At 36.4% G+C, this 12,180-nt stretch overlaps 1 non-coding gene across 1 annotated transcript; it reads left to right on the forward strand.

Annotated features, from left to right (window-relative positions):
- Positions 1-1,846: 1,846 nt before the first annotated feature.
- On the forward strand, positions 1,847-1,979 carry LOC126016639 (small nucleolar RNA SNORA51). The gene has a single exon (XR_007498427.1). It is a non-coding gene; the product is annotated as a small nucleolar RNA SNORA51 (small nucleolar RNA).
- Positions 1,980-12,180: the final 10,201 nt, after the last annotated feature.

Raw genomic sequence — 12,180 nt, forward strand, 5'->3', positions numbered from 1 at the left:
CTGCTCATAAGACTTGCTACTTTGTCTTTTAAGTCCTTCACTTCTTTTTGTATGGAATCTCTCATGTTCTTTGACATTTCTTCTTTAATTTGGATGATTCGTTCGTCCATGGATTTCTTATACTCGGTTGCTAGGGTTTCTTTCAATTCTTTTATTAATTCTTGCATTTCCTTCCTCATGACAGCTTTTAGGTCTTCTTCCCGTGGATCTGTGCGTTTTGGTGGACTTGGAAATTTGATAGGGTTTGTCATGGTGTCTCCAGTTATTAGCGATTTCCTTGCTTTACGCATTGTTCTTTGTATTTAATGGTGTATTTTGGAGTGCTGTGGCTTCTAATTTTGGCCTGCTTTGACCCCTTCCTGAAGGTGTTTCTAGAGGGGCCTGTTGGGTGAGTTTGTTGAGCCTAGCCCTTTCTCCTCCCCTTTGCTTCCTAGAGTTCAGCCTTCCTGCTGTGGGTCTTTTCCCTTTTCTGCTCCTTATTTCTGTCAGCGGTGCAGTTCCACTCCTGGCCACAATGGTTACTGGCGCTGTTGAGCCTAGCTCTCAATCCCCCCTCCTTTCTCTGGGAGTCAATGGATTTCCGCCCCCTCCAAACCTCCCTTGAAGGAGTTCCCTCAGTCTACCCTTTCAGGCTCTGCCCTCACCCTTGGGGAGTCCCTGATCCGCTCCAGGGCCCAAGGGGGTGGATTGCTCTAGGTCACCTGAGAGTCCAGATAGCTGGCCCTATCTCCCCCGACTATTCCGGTTGCTCAACTTGCCTTTCCAGGCGCCCACCCGGGGGAAGGGACTCACTGGGGGGGGGGGGGGAGTCGGTCCTGACGACAAGGAAACAAAGTCTCACCCAAGCCGCACAGGAAACAAAGTCTCCCCCAGGCCGCACAAGGGAGCAAAATCTCACCCAAGCCGCACAGAAAACCCTGTCTCCCCCGAGCCGCACAAGGGAGCAAAACTCTCACCCAAGCCGCACAGAAAACCCTGTCTCCCCCGAGCCGCACAAGGGAGCAAAACTCTCACCCAAGCTGCACAGGGAACCAAGTTTCCCCCAAGCCGCACAAGGGAGAAAAACTCTCACCCAAGCCGCACAGGAAACAAAGTTTCCTCCGAGCCGTACAAGGGAGGGAACTCTCACCCAAGCCACACAGGAAACAAAGTTTCCCCCGAGCCGCACAAGGGAGCAAAACTCTCACCCAAGCCGCTCAGGGAACCAAGTTTCCCCCGAGCCACAGAAGGGAGCAAAACTCTCACCCAAGCCGCACAGAAAACCCTGTCTCCCCCGAGTCGCACAAGGGAGCAAAACTCTCACCCAAGCCCCACAGGGAACCAAGTTTCCTCCGAGCCGCACAAGGGAGGGAACTCTCACCCAAGCCACACAGGAAACAAAGTTTCCCCCGAGCCACACAAGGGAGCAAAACTCTCACCCAAGCCGCACAGAAAACCCTGTCTCCCCCGAGCCGTACAAGGGAGCAAAACTCTCACCCAAGCCGCACAGGAAACAAAGTTTCCTACGAGCCGCACAAGGGAGGGAACTCTCACCCAAGCCGCACAGGAAACCTCATTTCAACTTTTTAATACACTTTTCTTAGATAAAATATAATACTGTAATGTCAAATATTTTCTTAGAATTCAACATTTATTCCCATGACCTATTATATCCCAAGTGTCCTTCCTCCCCACCCCACACGGGCCTGTACTCTAGACAGGCTTTCTACTTCCCTCATTCAGTCACATTTTGTTATGATAGTTCTCAGTGTAATTATTTCTGTGGTCATGGGAATGTTGCACTGGTGAAGGATTTGATATATATTATATATATATTAAAAAATCAAAAAAAGAAAAGATAAGATAAAGCCTCCCAATTCTTACCCTAGGCTGTGTTCTTTACACTGATTATATAGAAAGAGGAGGTACAGTACATGCACCCCATATAAACCTTAACACAGGCCCTTTGCTTGGTCTGTACTGTGAATTGGGGGACAAAAAATATATTAAAAAAGAATTCAGCATTTAAACAATGCACCCCATATACACCTTAACACAAGCCCTTTGCTTGGTCTGTACTGTGAATTGGGGGACAAAAAATATAAAAAAAAAAGAATTCAGCATTTAAACAATGTCATTATTTTGTCATAACTTTCAGTTCTTGATAAGAAGTATATGGTAATTATATTTGTAACTATGTGTTGCATCATTTTATATGATACATTTTAAAATTTTCTGTTCTCCACATGTTCTCAGAAATTTGCTTATGTGTTTGGTTGTTTTTTTTCTGTTTTGAAGGTTTGTTTTTATTTGTAGACTTCTAATTATCCCAAATTTAAATTCTAGTTTGATATCATTATGCAGAGCAATTTGAAACAATATCATTGATTTAAATTATTTTCCCTAGATTAAATTGTTTCTATTGTTTGACTTTGGTAGATGGTATTGTACTGTTTGAAGGAAAGGCGTGCAAAAATATTTGTTGGATAACATTTGTCCTTCTGTTTTTCTTCTTTTTTTGCAGGGGGGCACACCCGGTGATGCTCAGGGGTTACTCCTGGCTCTGCACTTAGAAATTGCACTGGCTTGGGGGACCATATGGGCCACTAGGGATCACACTGAGGTCCATCCTTTGTCAGCTGCAAGGCAAGGCAAACGCCTTGCAATATTTCACAAATATGCAAGGCAAACACCCCACCACCTGTGCCACCACTCTGACCCCCTTCTATTTCTATTTTATAGTTTGATTGTTGAGAGATACTCTTTGCAATAATCTTGTATTATATAAAATAAATTATAATATTTCATTAATATGCATCTATCTGTATGAGTTCTTGTCCATTGTTTTCTAAGTATGTCTTCATCTTCTTTGGATATTTTATCATATGGAACTGTATTAAATACTGTTTATTAATTTTAAATTTTCCATTTTATTGAATATGATTGAATGTGTATTTTTGTACAATTGAAACATTAATTATTCATAATTATAAACATGAATATAACCTTTAACTCTTAAAATAATCTAAAACATTTTAGTTTAAAATGTGTTTTATTTTATATCACAATAATTTTCATAAATCCATCTTTAGTTGTCCCTTAGCTTTGTTTAATATAACATTTTTTCTATGCATTGAATTAATTTCAATTACTGGCTCAATATTTTTATTAAGGGTGGTATTTATTTATTAAATTTTTAGGTTTAATATACTTTATTCCTTAATCATGTTTTATTTGGTTTTTTTAAAAGAAAGGGTTGATGATAAATTAATAGATTTATGACAAATGAAATATGAAAGGGATTAATTATGGGTTGTGGTTTATATATATTTATAATTTTTGTTTGTTTGTTTTGTTTTGGGGGTCCACATGGTGATGCTCAGGGTTTGCTCCTGGCTATGAGATTAGAAATCGCTCTTAACTCGGAGGATCATATAGGATGCTGGGGATCTAACCTTGGTCCATCCTGGATTGGCCACATGCAAAGCAAATGCCCTACAGCTGTGCTATCACTCTGGCCCTTATATTTAAATTTTTATTAATAATGTAAGCACAATTTAAAACATATTTTTACAATATTGGAAATACTTTGAAAATGTTGATTTCTACAATTTATAAAGAACTGACATATTATTTTAATTATAGTTATAATACATCAGCTCTTTGAATGATTTCAAAACCAATTACTATTTCATCATAAATAAAGATTTATTTTTGTTTGTTTGTATGTTTTTTGGGCCATACCTGGTGACACTCAGGGGTTACTCCTGGCTCTGTGCTCAGAAATTGCTCCTGGCTTGGGGAACCAAATGAGATGCTGGGGATTGAACAGAGCTCATACTGGGTAAGCTGCGTGCAAGACAAATGCCCTACTTCTGTGCTACTTCTCCAGCCCTGATATTTGTTTTTATCACAGAAGAATCTAAGATCATATAATTTACACTTTATCAATATTTTATGAATCAATATTTTATGAAAAATGATTATATACATAAATGTATGTTTAGACCAACAAGAAATATATATTATTTTAATAATTAGAATATATATTATATAATTCCATAAAATTATATATAAACTATAATTTTCAGAATTTCAAATTAAAACACTGAACAATTCCATATATTGCTTTAGTTTTCTTGCATAGATTATAATTGTGGGTTTTGCCTACTTTCAGATATAAATAGTTTCCTGTGCACAATGGAATATTAAAAGTTGCATTTTTAATTAATTAATGAATTTATTTATTACAATTAAGATGATGCATATATTAAGAGATAAAATACCTGAGTAAGATGTTTACTAAATTATTGTTTGATAAAAACACTTATCACAATAGGTGAATTTGTCTCAGCAGGGTCAAATCAGATGACTAAATAAGGAGCCTGCAAAGGGATTCAACTACAACATTTTGTAACAACTCTTAGACTCCAAGAATTGCAGGGAATCAATGCAAGAAGCTGTTATTTTATTTTCTAGCAGTGTCATTGCCAGAGCCCTTAAAAATCCAACCTTATTCAGAAAGTTGTCATTGTAAAGAATATGTGACCTCAAACATCTTAAAAGGAACACAAACCTGAGATAAATTTATCCCTGCATTATCTCTTGGAATTGATAGACATTTTAACTATCTTTTAATTATAGATCATGGAATAATGTGCTGATATACAATATAAAGAAACACAGCTTTTAAGAGCTTACTATTTTGGGAACATCATAGATGTATATTGAGCATATTCATTATATGTGTGTGAGAGAAACAACAGTCAAAAAATATTCATCACCTCTAAAATATATCCCATGCTCCCATTATATTTTTCATATGTTAAAATCTTTTCACATAGAGGTTGGAGTGATAGTACAATGGCTTAGATGATTGTCTCGCATGGGGCCAACCCACTTTTGATCCCTAACACACTGTATTGTTGTCTGAGCTTGCCAAGAATGAACCCTGAGTGCAAACTCAGCAGTAAGCCCTGGAGTAAGTAAGCGTTCCAGGGGTCTCAAACGTGCGGCCCGCGGGCCGCAAATGGCCCTCCATACAACATTTTGTGGCCCTGCCCTAGAGGAATCTTTTTTTGTTTTGTTTTGTTTTAGTTGTTTGGGTCACACCCCCCAATGTTCAAGGCTTACTACTGACTTTGCACTCAAGGATTACCCCGACTTTGCCTCCTACGGGCCCCAGGTAAATTGAGTTTGAGACCCTGTTGCCCATTCCTCCAAAGTAATTTAATATAAAATTTTTTGTTAAAAAGATTTGAACTTTAAAACATATTATTATTAATTATAGTTTCTATGGTGCCTATAAGGTTCCATGATTTTTTCATCTTGTATTACAATACCTTAATACCTTTTATTTTCCCCTATTGCCCTTGTAATCACTATACACTGTTTTCTTCTCACTGCTATTGTGAGAGCTATTTAAAATTTCTCATACATAATGAGTAATTTAGTATTTTTTTCTTCTGTACTTGTAAATTAAAAAATCATGTAAATTTTTAAGAACAGAAACTTCTGTAGGAGTTAAAATACAGCATCTTCTAGTGTTTTGTAAATTTTTTTGAGGGGAGCACACCCGGTTATTCCTGGCTATGCTATCAGAAATCACTCTTGGCTTGGGGGACTTTATGGGATGTCAGGAAGATCGAACAGTGATCCGTCCTAAGTCAGCTGCATGCAAGTCAAACATCCTACCACTGCACCACCATTTGGCCCCCTGATTTATAATTTTGTAACTTTTATGGAAAAGTTCATATTTTGTACAATGTATAATTAGACTGGGATATAGCTCAGAGGACTAGAATATATGATTTGCATATGAAAGGCCAAGTTTGATCCACAGCAACATATTCCTTCTTGTATCCTTCCTTCACACACACACACACACACACACACACACTCACACACTGTATGGAATCACCTCAAGAATAATTTCAAAGTCTACTGCAAGAAAAAAGAAAAGTCAAACACAATTAGTCATTGTCTCAGGATCCTTTGCAAAATGTCCTACATGGCATGTGGTTTTCCTGAAAAAGACAAGTCCAGCCTGGGTTCATCCTACGGTTATGTGGGAATTTGTTTAGCAGTGGCAGCAGCAATAGTAGGAGTAGCATGAGTTAGTTTTCTCTATGCAGAGAAAGCAGAGACAGCAATATTCCAAGAAAAGGGTGAGTGAAATAGGCAGAGGAAGTAATAGTATCTGTATGTAATAGGCAAGGACATGTCAATTCTTGGCACATTAAACTGCAGCTTTTGGCTATTTAGTCTCAAACCACAGTATTGTATTCTCCAACTGATGGCTGACTACCCACTCAATAAATATCATTGCTTACTTGTTTAGGGGATCACACACAGCTCTATTCAGGGCTTATTCATATCTGTGAGCTCTTGGTAGGCCTAGTAAAAATATAAGCTGGCTGGGACTAAATCCAGGTAAAGCAAGCTCCTTACTCACTGTATGATCACTCCAGCCCCCAAAATATTATTTTTTGTGTATGTTTCTCAGATTTGAATTTTGTTTTTCGAAAGATTTGATGGAAAGATGTGCTAGAAATGAGGATATTTTTTTCTTATCTTCTTTTTTAATATATTTTATTTTATTTAAACACTTTGGTTACAAACATGATTGTGGTTGGGTTTCAGTCATATAAGAGGATCCCCCATCACCAGTGCAACATTCCCATCACCAATGTCCCAAATCTCCCTCCTCCCCACTCAACCTCTGCCTGTACTCTAGACAAGCTTTCCATTTCCCTCCTACATTCTCATTATTAGGATAATTCAAAACGTAGTTATTTCTCTAACTAAACTCATCACTCTTTGTGGTGAGCTTCATGAGGTGAGCCGTAACTTCCAGCCCTTTACTCTTTTGAGTCTGAAAATTATTATTGCAAGAATGTCTTTCATTTTTCTTAAAACCCATAGATGAGTGAGACCATTCTGCATTTTTCTCTCTCTCTGACTTATTTCACTCAGCATAAAAGATTCCATGTACATCCATGTATAGGAAAATTTCATGACTTCATCTCTCCTGACAGCTGCATAATATTCCATTGTGTATATGTACCACAGTTTCTTTAGCCATTCGTCTGTTGAAGGGCATCTTGGTTGTTTCCAGAGTCTTGCTATGGTAAATAGTGCTGTGATGAACACCTATCTATCATGGAGGTGAGCACCAGAGCAAGTTTGGTAAGGTATATACATTTCAAGGATCAACTGAAAGTTTTACTATCTGTATGAGAATAAAATATGGGAAATTTCTAAGTGCTGGAGTTCGGGAAATATACTTGGAAATTAGAAAATTAGGTGCATGTTGAGAACACTAAGATTTTCTTGTGTCTGCAAATTTTCTCTATAATTAAGTGATCACTGTGTGCTAATTAAGTCACATTGAAGTTAGGCTGATATCATTTCACACACTTGGAGACAGGGAGCTACAATTATTGATTTGAAGGCTTGGATACACCCTTTAAAAGGACATTTCTGGTTTGTAAAACTAGTCAAAGGTCTTTTTTTTTTAAATCGTATCTCACAGGGATAATTAAAACATTTACAATGACAAATTATTTAAAGTAAATGCTCTAAGTAAAGGGAGGAAAGAAGAGGGTATAAAGTCAGAAATAAGTCTGTTTAATGTTTTTTTCAAGATCATTCACCAAGGGACCAGTAGTAGTGTATTTGTCTTGCATGCAGCTGACACAGGATGAACCTCAGTTTGATTCCTGGCATCCCATATGGTCCCCCAAGCCAGGAGCAATTTGAGTGCAGAGCCAGGAGTAACCACTGAACCTCACAGGGTGTGGCCCCCAAAGAAAAACAAAACAAAACAACAGCAACAACCAAAAGATCAGTCACCAATAAATTCCTAAGCAGTTTTCTGATCAACCCCCAAAAGAGGAAGGAGAAATAGAGAAAACCTAAAGTTATTTTTATTTTTTACTAGACAAATAGGATGAATTCACAGAATCAGAATTAATGCTGTTACACACAATTTGGAACTCCTGACTGCTTTCACACCTGGTCTGGATTGAAGATTCATTAATGTACATCAAAAGATTAATTTTTTTCCATTTACATATTAGTTAGAGTATTTAAAAGCCTTACTATTTATATCCTCTCAAATGATAACCAGATTTATAAGCTAAATGTTCATTAGTCATTAATTTAAAATTATACGAGTAGTTTTATCCAAATTTATCTACATATGGTTACCAGTAAGACAGTATACATTTTTTTACATAAGAGATTGGATAATTAAACTATTTATGATAGTAAAATCAATAACTTATGCTTAGATACTAATTTAATAGCTAGAAGATTATATATGGGAGAATACAATGTCTACATAATGAATATGAATTTTAAATAAAATGTATTGTCAAACCCATGCAATAATTGCATAATTAAAGTGTATGTAAACTAATTTATTTTAGTTTAATAAGATTAAGTATAAAATATACATGGCATCACAAATTATGAGTAAAAGTACATAACACCTAGCAGTGCCCAGGATTACTTCTGGATCTGCACTCAGAAATCACTCCTGGCATGTTTGGGGGACCATATGGGATGCCTAGGATCAAATCAGTGTCTGTTCCTGGTCAGCTGCATGCAAGGCAAACACCTTACCGCTGTGCTAACACTTGGCCCTATCTCTAAGAAACATTTTCACTTAGTTCTAGTCACTTCTGTTTTTTAAAGAGAAAGTTTATTCTTTCTTTAATTTCTTTTTGACATTTGCTTATGAGTTTTTAGCAGCCTGCTTTTTGGAATAAGAAGATGTGCTGTTCTGAAACAATTATTTATTTAAAAGTTTATTTTTGTATTTGTTTCTGATTATTATGGTATCTGTGGAAGAAGAGAGAACACATGGATTGTACTACTGAGAATCCATTTAAAGTTTTTGAAATGTTGGGGCCAGGAAGGTGGCGCTAGAGGTAAGGTGTCTGCCTTACAAGCACTAGTGTAGGATGGACCACGGTTCGATCCCCTGGCATCCCATATGGTCCCCCCCATGCCAGGAGTGAGGAGTAACCCCTGAGCATCAAAGGGGTGTGGTACAAAAACCAAAAAAAAAAAGGTTTTTGAAATGAGTTAAAAAATACGTAGAATAAATGATAAGACAGAGAAGGACAACAATAGTAAATGAGTGCTTCATCTTAAGGCTCATATTTTTGCAGGAAAGTGTTGCCAAAATTTATACCACAGATTTAGAAAATGGAGACTTAGAGAAATCTGGGATATTACCTATATAATGTGAAATGAATGAAACCATAGTTTTTTTCACTATAAACTGTTTTTTTCTTTTTTCTTTTTATAATTTTCATTTTGACCAAAGTGGATTACATATCTTTCCCAGTAATATTTTAGGCACATATTGACATTGAATCAGGGGAATTCCCTCCACCAAAGTTGTCCTAACTCCACCCTAGTTCCCAGCATGCATTCCACATCCCCCTCCTTTACCGCCCAGGCTTCTAGTATAATTGGATCCCTCTGTGTCTAGCTTGTTGTACATTGGGTATTGATTCTGTTGTTGCTGGCTTTGGATTTGTGTTTAAGTCTCATCATTTTTATTACTACTTAGTGATCATATAACTGTTTGGTCTTGGAACCCTCCATTTTCCCCCCCTCAATTTGAGAGGTGGAACAAGATGGTTCAAGTTATGTGGTTCTGTTTGAAGAAAAGAAAATAATAAAATGGGATAAAAATCAAACAAGCAAAAAATGGACAGAGTCCTTCTACAGGCTATAAATATCAATTTGAGAGAAGAAAGGAAAAAACGGAGAGAAACACAGAAATAAAAAAAAATTAAACAAAAAATCCAAAATGTACTACAGCAATAAAGACAACACCACACAATAACCATGGTCCTGAAATAAAAACAAAAAGCACAAAAAAATAAAGCAACAACACCACCAATAGCAAAACCAAAAAGAAAAAAAAAGTTATGTGTTGCCTTTTTTTTTCTGCATAGGCACAGTAAATATTGGGGAAATTAGAAAGGGAGCCTAAGAGATACAGGGTTTTTCCACCCTTGAAGTATACTGTCATGGGAATAACTACAGACTCCAAATATGTTCATTTACTCTCCCCTAGGTCCTTTTGTGGTGTATGGGAAACTCCTGCTCCATCATGTATGATGAAATTAGACCTCTGTATCTAGAGATCTTGGTATCTGTACAGGTCAAAGAATGGAGCCTGTGATGAAGTCTTTCTTTATGGTTCTAGAAGTTCTGTTCCATTACTTTTTTTTTTCCTAAGAGTTATTTTTTATTTATTTTTGGTTCTCTGTTATAGGCTATTATATCTAACTTTGACTTTCCACCCCCCAGACATGAGTAAAGAAACTTCTTTTCAAGCTTTCTTTAACACAATTCTACAGATCCTTCTACAGAATTATTAGCATTTCAATAAACCTAGACATCAAAGTCAGTTTCATCCTATCACAAAGAAAATTCCACATTCTGTTTCATATATTGATTTCACTGTTATCATTTATTCTGCAGATCTTCCTCAGCAAATCTGGGAAGATAAATATAAACCAATGCTTAATTAAACATAGTTTTCAATGGAAGAGAGGATAAGGGATAAAGAAAGATAAAAAGTGGCAAACATTTTTGCATTTTTTTAAAATTTTAACTACTTTTTAAATCTTTTTGGGGGGACATTTTTTATTAATAATTTTTATTTTGACCAAAGTGGATTACATATAATTCACAGTAGTGTTTTGGGTACATAGTGACATTGAATCAGGGCCATTCCCACCACCAATGTTGTCTCCCTCCACCCCTGTTCCTAGCATGCATCCCTTATCGTTCCTTCTTTGTTCCCCCTGTTGTTTTAATCAGTCTTCTGTAGTTGGTGGTCTTGGTTTTTGCACTGATCCTAGGATGAAGTCTAGGATAGAGTCTTTCATTATGTTTCCAGAAGATCTGTTCAGTTTCAGTTGCCTCATTCAGAACTCTGGAATTATAGATCTTGGTTGTTATATAGATCGTAGGCTAAAGCCTAGACTAGGGCTTTTTTATTGGTCTCAGGATATTTTCTGCCCAATCATGATTGTCACTGTTTCTTATCCTGACAACAGTTCACTCTTATTAAGCACTTGTCATGTACCAGAAATTCTTCAAAGGATTTAAAAAGTGCTAAATCTCTATAGTTACAACCATGATTAACTAATTTGGGCTTATGATTCATTATAAAAGGAATAGCTCACAGGACACTGATGATGAGTTCTTCTGTGTTTTAGGCATGTTTATAAGTTAGCCTTGTTAAGGGTTTAGTCTGTAATAAACTTGTGATTTCTTATGACCATTTATGATGTTAATATTCTATAAAATTATGTATGCTTATCAGGAGACAACCAAGACATTTGGTGGTATGTAGCCATTTTCCAGACCAAGGCACTACTTTTCTTATTCTTATATCCATTTTTGGCCTAGGTGAAATTATGTCAAGGATACTAAACTATGCTATTGTATTTTTCTTAGTTGAGAGATTATGATTGAGAAGGAGTTTCTTTAAATAATATAGTCTGTATGCTTAGGGTTTCCTTCTTCTTTCCTGTAAGATAAATTGCTGATTTTTTTGAGGTTTAATGGCTTCTTGAGACCATAAATAGGAAATAGGGGCTAAGTATAATACAAAGATAGAAAACAAACTTATTGTTGGTTCTTGACACAAGTTTTAGAGTTTATTTTATAAAATACAGGTGATATATATATACATATATATATATGCTGATGCTTATAAAGTGTCTTTGTGGCCTTATCAGTTAATATATTTAAATAGGTATTAAAAGATAGTACATTCATAAAATGTGACATGTTCATCTAACCAAAATATCCATCAGTCCATTAGTCACATTATTATTCATTATGTGAAGGAAAATAAGAATGCTAAGCAGAAAATTACCATATTTTTTAGTTTTTGGGCCACACCCAGTGACGTTCAGGGGTTACTACTGGCTCTATTCTCAGAAATTGCCCCTGGCTTTGGGGACCATATGGGCCACCAGGGGTTTGATCCATGGTCCTTCGTAGGCCAGCCGCATGCAAGGCAAATGTCCTACTGCTCTGCCACAACTCTGGCCCCAGAAAATTACCATTTAAAATGGTGGGAATATTTATAAGTTTATAAATATTTATAAGTTTATAAATAATATAAGTTTATAAACATGGAACTTAATATATATGAGA

The sequence above is a fragment of the Suncus etruscus genome, chromosome 8 (genome assembly GCF_024139225.1).
Source record: "Suncus etruscus isolate mSunEtr1 chromosome 8, mSunEtr1.pri.cur, whole genome shotgun sequence".
NCBI classification, from domain to species: Eukaryota; Metazoa; Chordata; class Mammalia; order Eulipotyphla; family Soricidae; genus Suncus; species Suncus etruscus.